The sequence below is a fragment of the Sciurus vulgaris genome, assembly GCF_902686455.1.
Source record: "Sciurus vulgaris genome assembly, chromosome: X".
Taxonomy (NCBI): domain Eukaryota; kingdom Metazoa; phylum Chordata; class Mammalia; order Rodentia; family Sciuridae; genus Sciurus; species Sciurus vulgaris.
This window is the reverse complement of record NC_136471.1, coordinates 1,685,124-1,695,285: the sequence shown is the minus strand read 5'-3', so window position 1 is coordinate 1,695,285 and position 10,162 is coordinate 1,685,124. Positions and strand designations below refer to the sequence as shown.

General features: G+C 46.1%; 1 long non-coding RNA gene across 1 annotated transcript; it reads right to left on the bottom strand.

The window, feature by feature from the left end:
• Positions 1-2,806: 2,806 nt before the first annotated feature.
• On the bottom strand, positions 2,807-8,638 carry LOC306651867. The gene is made up of 3 exons (XR_013761225.1): positions 7,776-8,638; positions 5,738-5,885; positions 2,807-5,621 (listed from the first exon to the last, which is right to left on the bottom strand). It is a non-coding gene; the product is annotated as an uncharacterized lncRNA (long non-coding RNA).
• Positions 8,639-10,162: the final 1,524 nt, after the last annotated feature.

Genomic DNA, 10,162 nt, shown 5'->3' with positions numbered 1-10,162 from the left:
AGCAACCTCAGGAGGTTGAGGCAGGAAGACGGCAAGTTCGAGGTCAGCCTGGGAAACTTAGTTGAGACCCTGTGTCAAAATAAAAAATTGAAAAGAAAAAAAAGGGCTTGGGACCTAGCTCAGTGGTAAAGCGCCCCGAGTTCAATTCCCAGAACCAACCAACCAAACAAACAACTTAGGAGCGGTGTGCAGTGCTCTGTGCAGTTTAAAGACAAAGTGAAGCTTGAGGTGCAGGGGGTGCGAGGATTCCTCGGACTGTTCTTGGAACTTTTCTGTAGTTTGAAATATTTCAAAATAAAGTACCAAGGAGGAAATGACCCCAAAATTCCACCATGCTGGAGTTCGGAGAGAGTGGTTGTCTGCATTATCTTTGGGGTATTGGTTAGCCAGTGAGTAGTGCTACCATCAAGTGTTGCACATGACTGGCTTCACACATACCCAGCAGATTCCTGAGAAATCCCTTAACTCCCCAAGATGCTTGATTTAAGGCCAGCACAGTGGCACATGTCTGTAATTCCAGTGGCTAAAGAGGCTGATGCAGGAAAATTGCAAGTTCAAAGCCAGCCTCAGCAACTTAGAGAGGCCCTGTCTCTAAATAAAATTAAAAAATAAAAAGGACTGGGGATGTGGCTCCGTGGTTCAGTGCCCCGGGTTCAATCGCTGGCACGCACACGCAAAAAAATGCCTGACTTGATGGTCATGATAGCTGTCAGCAGGTCATATGAAACCATGTCACCTCAGATCCTTTGTGGAATGAGGCAGGGCACACCTGGGTGAAGAAACATAGAAGTGTCAGAAGTTGAATTTTCCAGTTTAAGCTTTTCTTGTTCACAAGTAGACAACAATGCAGGCCCATGTGAGTGGCCATCCACAAATTATATAGATAAGTGGTCAGCTACAAAATCAAGACCAAAGGAGAGATGACACCTTTTTCCTGCCCAGTAGCCTCTGAGGACAGGCTACCCGTGTATCTGTTGAGCGTCCTCAAGGCGCTCTCACGAGAGCCTTGTGGCTTGGCATGCAACTGTTGCTATGATGACTGAGATGCTCTTGAAACCTCTCAAGTAGGTGAAAAACCCAGTGCCTCAGCCAAGGTTTGTCCCTCTGTCAGGCCCAGGGGTTGCAGCCTAGAGGCAGGATGCGCCAGTGGTGGATAGCAAGGGCAGTATTTGCTTGGGAAACAGCTTTGTTCCATTTAAAGTTAGGCCTCAAATGTTCCATGTGCCCTAGAAGAGGAAGAAATCTGTGGTTACCTCCAGAGAGCTGCCCTCACCTCAGCGACCGGCGGGATGGAGAGGGAAGACATGCTTCTGTGAGGGTTCGGTTAGGGGAAGTGTGAGGGGCGAGAAACTGGCTCTTCATGCGGATCCCAGCCACATCTTCCTTTCGTTGTTTCTGTCATTGGTCCGCTGAGAACTGCGGGGCTGTAGTCATTCCATATCTTTGAGCCCAAAGCACCAGTTACTATTTTATTTTTTCTTTTGACCAATACCTATGTAATAACCCTGAGAGACTTCCAGTTTTCATTTTGCTCCTGTGTCAGGCAGGGTCCTCACAGGAAACAGGTGGCATGCTCAAGATCTGGGTGATTCAGGGCAGTTTCATGGAGAAATACTTCGAGGGGGAACTACAGGGCCTTTACTACTGTGGGACCCTAGGGGAGTGGACCCCACCCAAAGTGGGGATGGGCAGTGGGAAGCTCGACCCTTCTCCTCCTGTTGAGTCTCCCTTCAGACGTTCCCAGGTTATACCCAGGCTCCACAAATAATGTTGCACCACAAATGTGTCCCAAATGTTGCATGAGACATGCTACTTAAAATTATTCACTGTCCACCTGAAATTCAGATTTAACTGGTTATCCTGTATTTTTTACTTGATAAATCAAGCAATCCTCCAGTAAGTCAACCAACTAAAGCCAGAGGCCCCAGAACCTAAGCAAGGTTGATCAGAGGGTGGAGAAGACCTCAAACCTTCTCGCCCCACCCCATTTTCTGATTAGTGTTTCTCATAGTGTGGGCAGCTTTAGCCATGTAGTTTCCTGTGCCCCATCTCTGGGTCTGAGACCTCAGTGCCCCAGCCCTGGCCTGGGGCTCTCAGATGCTTGTGATCCCTGAAATGCTCAAGGATGGGGATGGGGACTTGTGGCTGTACTTCCTCAGCCCTTTGGTCTGCAGCCCCTCCCAGGGCTCAGTCCTGTTGCTGGATCTGTTGTCTTTACTGCTCTTGATCTTGCACAGCTGGGGAGCCAATGGTTGCCAGATGGGGCCTCCCCCCACCTTTGACCTAACGGTTTAGAGCTTCCTAAGCCAGGAGGGATCTCAGAAACAAACCATCTGTGCAGGGCCCCTTGCTTCACAGAATAAGAAACTGAAACCAGAGAGGCTCCACTTGGCCGAAAGTCACAGCCCAGAGGATCAGAAGCCCAGGCAGCCTGCCTCTGGGGCCAAAGCTCTCTCCTTGGATGAAGTGCTTTCTGGTACCATGACTGGTTATTTTCTCCACCAAAAAAATGTTTTTTGTTTTTGCTCTAATTGTGCTGTAATAAAAGCTTATTGCAAGGGAAAGAAACAAGCAATATAGACAAGAATGTAAACATCACCCACAGCCACCTAAGTCTGCCAGGATTCTGGTGGCTCTGCCTTCACAAGTGTCTCTTCACACACGGCCACTGTTTGTTCCAGACACATTCATGGTTGTCACCTTCCTCCTCCCCAACCTGGGTCTCAAGTTGACAGCTGTGTATCCTCATGCCCTTCAGTTCATGTGGAATATACAGGGTCAATTGTCACTAATCCATAGAACCCACACACCCATGCGGTTGCTTCTCCAGGTCCTGGTTTGCCTTAATGACAGGCTGTGCTCCTTGTTAGATGTTGGAAGCTGCATGCTTCTGCCTCCATGCTCTGGAGCACAGCTTCCTCAAGTTCAGTTTGGCAGTTTGGGGAGGAGGGATTGCAAGGCTGAAGAGCACTTGTAATTTAGCTGTGACTGGTGGCACACACCTGTCATCCCAGCAGCTCAGGAGACTGAGGCAGGAGGACTGAAAGTTGGAGGCCAGCCTCAGCAACTTAGTGAGGTCCTGTCTCAAAATAAAAAGGGCTGGGGATGTGACTGGATAAGCACCTGAGTTCAATCCCCAGTATGAAAATAATATTTATAAATAAGAAGAGCTGGTGATATAACTCAGAGGTAGCATCCTTGTCTAGAATGTACAAGGCCCTAAGTTTCATCCCCAGCACGAAAGAAAAAAACCAAGAGTTTTTTATTTTAATCCCTAGATTGCTTTTCCCAGTGACAGTCATAATTCACATTTCTACCAGTAACTTGAGGCTCCTCCAAAGCAAAGGGTTGGCACTTTTTTTCATGTTGTGCCTATCTGATGGGGGGAGTCTCATTGTGACATTAATTTCTCTTTTCTCGCTCTCACATATACACACGACTAGTACATGTGCATTTGTCTGCTGCAAGTTTGACTTTGTTCTGTAAATTGCTTGTTTATAGCTTTTGCCATTTGGGCGCTGTCTTTCTCATCAATTTGCAGGAGCTCTTTTTATATTATGGGTATTAAGTCTTCATCTGTCATATAGATGACAAATATTCTTTCTTAATCTATTTTTGTCATTTGACTTTGTGGGCATCTTTTTTTTTTTGGGGGGGGGTACCAGGGATTGAACTCAGGGGCACTTGACCACTGAGCCACATCCCCAGCTCTATTTGTATTTTATTTAGAGACAGGGTCTCACTGAGTTGCTTAGCGCCTCACTTTTGCAGAGGCTGGCTTTGAACTTCAGATCCTCCTGCCTCAGCCTCCTGAGCTGCTGGGATTACAGCTGCGTGAAACTGTGCTCAGCCTTTGTGGGAATCTTAAAACAGAATGGTCCAACATTTATGTACTCATATATGTTTGTGTTTTTCTTTACAGCTTTTGGATTTCTGGTCTTGCTTGAAAACAGTTTTCTCGGTGGCTCAGTGAGACCTGGCTACACATCATCTAGCTTTGTTAAATCAACATATCCCATAGCTGCTTCAGATTGTTCACTACAAAATTTTCATTATAAAATTATTCTAAGGGCCAGGGGAGTAACTCAGTGGTAGAGCATGTGCTTAGCATGCACAAGGCCCTGGGTTTCATCCCAGCACCACCAAATTAATCTAAAATAATGATTATTTCAAAATTATTATTAAAGTTCAAATTTGTATTTGTAAACAAGTCAGTGCCACTGTCATCTCATGATCATGTTTCATGGATGACAGGAAATGCCAGCACCATGTGTGAGACATTTCACTGTAGCCTGGGAGAACAAAGGAGATGTGTTGGCTCTAAAAATCAGGCACCTCCAGCCAGGCAGGGTGGTGAACATCTGCAATTCTAGTAACCCAGGAGACTGAGACAGGAGGACTGTGAGTTGGAGGCCAGCCTCAGCAACTGAGTGAGACCTTGTCTCAAATTAAAAAAAAAAAAAAAAAACCAAAAACTGGGGATAGAACTCAGTGGTAGAGCATCTCTGTGTTCAATCCCTAGTGCTGCAAAACACACACAGAAATTGGCATATCCAACAGGTAAAGCATTTCCTTCCCCCTTTGAAGGTGTCCATTAGTAAAAGCACTGAATAAATATAAACTGAGTGGTTTCTGTCCTCGAGTGAGCCCCTCAATAGTCATGTGCTTGGGGAGCACGTCTCCCCTTTTGGAATGGAAGCTTTGGGTCCTAGGTGCCGCCAGCCTTGTTCTATTTTGGTGCTGACAGAATGCTGTCGTATGAGGTGCTCCTTTACTAACTGTCCAGGTGACCAGCAGGTGCCTCTGTGCAGTGTGTGGCCATCCTGTCCCCAGGACTGGGCTTCTGTGGGTCTGGAGAGCAACCGGTTGCTGTGGCAGGCCAGGTCCTTCTAACGTTCTCATGTTTTTCTGGTCATTTCTTCCATTGCCACCTTTCACTTTGCTCTTTTCTCTGTTTCTCTTCAGAACACTTGCTGCTGATTTCTGGTTATACTTCTGCCTCTTTTTTCTCTGCCTTTCCTGACTTCCACCGACTGGAGCCTTGGCCAGGGTGTCTGTGCGGCCACCATTGCAGCCAGCTCAGGTCTCTTTCCTCGAAAGACAGGAAGCCTAACAGATTCAGCTGGACTCCAACCCTGCCCTCCTGCCCCAGAGGTGACCACCATCCAGCATGCATGGCTCCTTTCCTTCCTGTGGTATGTGACCTTGTCTACATGCCACACCCTGTCCAGAGCCTTGTCAAACCCATTAAAGGACTGGATCAATGGCAGGTTTTCCTAGTCTCCAGAGGCTGTCGGGTAGTTTCTCATGTGCTGTTGCTCAGAATAGCTGTCCTTGGGCACGCTCCCATGCATGCCTCTTAGTGCCATGTGCTTCCCGAGGCGCTGAATAAGTGCCCCACGAGCCTTGGTGTGGTCATGAGGTTTGCTACGTGCTGATCTGCTCAGGATAACCTACATTTCCCTTTTGTTCTTGTTTACCTTTCCCAGCTTAAAACTGAGGTTGCCTCAGAAAACTAAAAATACTCAGATGTGGTGGCTATGCCTGTAATCCCAACGACTCTGGAGGCTGAGGCAGGAGGATTTCAAGTTCAAGGCCAGACCAGGCGACTTGGTAAGATCCTGTCTCAAAATAGAAAATAAAACGGGTTGGGGATGTAGCTCAGTGATAAAGTGTCCCTGGATTCAATCCCCAGTATCACACAAAAAAATTTAAAAAAAAATAAAATTAGTCTTACCATATGATCCAATACTGTTACATCCAGGTACAACCACAAAAGATTTGAGAGCAGCTATTGGCCAAGAGACAGAAGCAGCCCAGTGTCCATCAGTGGATGAGTAGATGCATAAAATGCAGTCTAGCCACACAGTGGAATGTTATTCAGCCTTAAAAAGGATGAAAATTCTGGGCTTGGAATGTAGATCAGTGGTAGAGTGCTTGTCTAGCATGCACAGAATCCTGCTCTCCATCCCTAGCAACACACACACACACACACACACACACACACATACATGGAATTCTGACACATGCTACAACATGGATGACCCCTGAGGACATGATGCTCAGTGAAAGAAACCAGGCACCAAAGGACAATTACTGTATGATTCCACTCATAGGAGGTTCCCACAGTAGTAAAATCCACAGACACAGAGGGTAGAATGCTGGGTGACAGAGGCTGGAAGGAGGAGAGCAGGGACTTAGCATTTAATGGGCACAGAGTTTCAATTTTGCAAGATGAAAAGCTTCTACAGATGGATAGTGGTGACATTTGCACAACACTGAACATAATGCCACTGAACTGTACACTTAAAAATGGTTAAGATGGCACATGCCAGCCAGGCACGGGAGCACATGCCTATAATTCCAGTGGCTCAGGAGGGTAAGGCAGGAGGATCACGAGTTCAAAGCCAGCCTCAGCAACTTAGACAGGTCCTAAGCAACTCTGCAAGACCCCATCTCTAAATAAAATATAAAAAAGGGCTGGGGATGTGGCTCAGTGAACCCCTAGGTTCAATCCCTGGTACAAAAGAAAAAGACACATGCCTAAAATTCCATCCACTTCAGAGGTTGAGGTAGGCCTATTGCAAATTTGAGGCTGGCCTCAGCTACTTAGCAAGACTTTGTCTCAATAAAATATTGAAAGGGCTGGGTTCAATCCCCACCACTGCAATCAATAGGTTAAGAGGGTGAATTTTATGTTGTATGTATTTAAGCACAGTCTTTTTTTGCAGTGCTGGGGATGGAAGCCAGGATCTTGTACATACTAAGCACACGCTCTGCCAGTGAGCTACACCCCCAGTCCCATTAACCACGAGATTTTTTTTTTAAATTGAGGTTGATCCCAGCTGTTCACTAACTGTGAGGTTTCTGGTGTCTCAATTTCCTCTCTCGTAGGACGCAGGCTGGTGGTGACGCCTGGGTAACAGGCTGAGGCTGGGCAACACCAACGTTGCAAGGAAGAACCATTCCAGTGTCACAGCTGTATTACAGATGAGGGGACACAAGTCCCACTGGCATTAGCTGGCAGTTATAGAAGGCTTACTGTAGAGGAAAGTAAGTTTAGAGAAGCTGAATGACCTTCATGTTCATGGAGGTAGGAAGTGGCCAAGGTGTGGTTTGCCTTGGGGCTTTGGATTTCCCTGTCGCTCTTTTCTGTAACTGTGTTCCAGGGAGCCCTTGCTGTAAGAACTTTGGATCCAAATTTCATTTTGAAAACACGTGTGTGTGTGTGTGTGTGTGTGTGTGTGTGTGTGTTGAGCCCAGGGGTATTCTCTTGCTGAGTCACATCCCCAGCCCTTTAAATTTTATTTTGAGACAGGGTTTTGCCCAGGCTGCCTCCAACTTATGATCCTCCTGCCTCAGCTACCTGAGTAGCTGGAATTCCAGGTGTGCATGACCATGCCTGGCTCCAGCGCCAAAATGAATAAACAAACAGTAAATACGGTTTATTTACAGGTTCACAATGTGTGACTTTACCCACTCTTATCACTCTTATCATCTTGTAAAACTGAAACTGCGGCCACGCTGAACCCTAACTCCCCAGTTCCCACTCCCTCCAGCCCTTACACTACTTTCGAATGCATCACAGGTCGAGTGTGGACACAGGAACCTGTGGATGTGGCTCAGCCATAGCGTGTTTGACTGGCACCAATAAATAAATAAGAGTGTGGACACAGGGACGCCTCGGTGTCCCTGCATTTCAGCTTTACTAGGGAATTCCCTGCCCTTGACTGGCATGCTGTGCGGAGAAATATTTGCCATTTGATACTCTTCACCTGGGCATTTCACATGGGCTTCTTTCCAGATTGTTCCAAACAGGTAGAGGAGCTGAGTCTGTGGCACCCATAATGAACAGGAACATGTGGGGCTGCTGAGCTGGCCCCTCTGGGAGGCTGTTGCCAGGACAGGTACAACAAATGACCACAGTAGCTCCTTGGGGCATTCTGATGGGGAACTGTCCGAGACTGGATCAAAAGCAGCAGCCTTCAGGCGAATGCTGTGGACTAGAGACACGCGCCCTTGGAAAGATCACATGAGAAAGAATGAGAAAAAAGATACACTAGTCACCTACTTACCATAGGAGGCTGGCACAGCTATATTGACACCAGTCAGAACAGAGTCTGGGACTAAACAAAAGCATTTTAGGAATAATGTTAAAATACACCCAAAATAGCTCAAGCAAAAGTTCTCTTTAGGGAGAAACTGACAAATCTAGCACCATAGAGCAGGGCTGGGGCTGGGGCTGGGGCTCAGTGGTAGAGTGCTTGCCTCACGTGTGTGAGGTACTGGGTTCGATTCTCAGCACTGCATGAAAATAGATAAATAATAGCACCAGAGAGGGAGGTTTCTGCCTACAGGGTTCCCTCAAAGGTATTCTGGTAAAGCAGACAACTAAGTGCTCCCTGAAGAAATAAAACGTGAGCTGCATGTGACTAAAGGCACGCTTCCTGCAAGTGTGCAAAACACACCTTCCCACACCCACGAGCAGCAGTAAGGTAAGACGGCCTTGAAATCAGCACACTCTCCAAGCGTTGCAACTGAAAATGAAAACACACTGAGAAGTTAAAAACACTCAGAAGTACGTTAATAATCAAATCAAGTACATGATACAGGTAACTCCAGTGTTTTAAAGAGAGTAAAGAAAGTTTCCAAACTTGACAAGGATAACACAAACAAACATGCTCGTGCACAAAAACAAAACTACGGATCAGTATCATTTATACACACTGGTGCATACTTCTGGAATCGCATTAGCTAATGTAATCCAAAGGGGATTAAGAATTGAATATACCACCATGAAATGGAGGATAGTTCAAGAATGCAGACATTAGAAAATATATCACAATAGTAATGTCTCAAAGGAGGGAAACATGACATAAGTAGATGTCAAAAAGTGTTTCAAGCTGGACAAGGTGGCATATGCCAGTGAACCCAGTCATTTGGGAGGCTGAGGCAGGAGAATGGCAAGTTCAAGGCCAGCCTCAGCAACTTTGTATGGCCCTGTCAAAAAAATAAAAAAATAAAAATGGCTGGGAATGGAGCTCTACCAGAGTATCCTTCCCCTTGCTGTACAGAAGCTTTTAAGTTTGCAAAATAGAAACTTTTACATGTATGTTTTAGCACAATAAAATAAGATAAAGAGGAAAAAAGGTGTTTGATAAAGTTCAATTCCCTCTCTCTCTCTTTCTCTCTCTGTACCAGGGAATGAACCCAGGGGTGCTTAACAACTGAGCCACATCCCCAGTCCTTTTTATGTTTATTTAGAGACAGGGTCTTGCTAAGTTGCTGAGGCTGACTTTGAGTCGCTGGGATTACAGGCCCGCACCACCATGCCCAGCTAAACTTTAATTAGCGTAACATGGGAATAGCACTGGAATAGATGATGTCCTACTTAATGATTAATGATTACTGTATAAAAAAAAAACTACCTCTGGGGCTGGGGAGATAGCTCAGTCGGTAGAGTGCTTGCCTTGTAAGCACAAGGCCCTGGGTTCGATCCCCAGCACCCCCCCCCCAAAAAAAAAAAAAAAACTACCTCTAAGCAGCTAGAAATGTGTCTTAGTGGTAGAGTGCTTGCTTAGCATGTGCAAGGCCCTGTCTTCACTCCCCAGCATTGCCAAACCAAACTACCTCCAAGACTAAAAACAATTCCAAGACCAAACAAACAAACAAAATGAACCCCAAACAAACTGCAGCTTCCAGCAGGTTCCACAGGGAAGCTCATCTCTGCTCAGGTGGCATCAGCAGGGAAGTTAGAGGAGGTGGGAGCAGCCATCACCGGGATGTCTTCTTTCAAGGGTGTGAATCTCAGGAGAGGGAGCTTTTCTTGTCTTTTATGACCTAGCCTTGGAAGTCACTAGTGTCACTGCTGCCAGAGTAAACAGAGGCAGGACACAGAGGCCCACCCAGATTCAAGGAAATGTTCTGGAACAACAAGTGACAGGGGAAACATTAGTCTAGCCACTTTCAGAAAGTGAACTCTGCTAACTTCATGAGCCAATTATCTGTATCTCAAGCCACAAGCAGCCCTACACTTAATGGGCTGTAAATGTGTGTATGAATTTTGATAAACTAACTTTTTATAATAGATCTGTATATATTTTATGGTGATAAAATAGATTATAATCTACAGCTATCTTAGGCAACCACTCCACTGAAACTA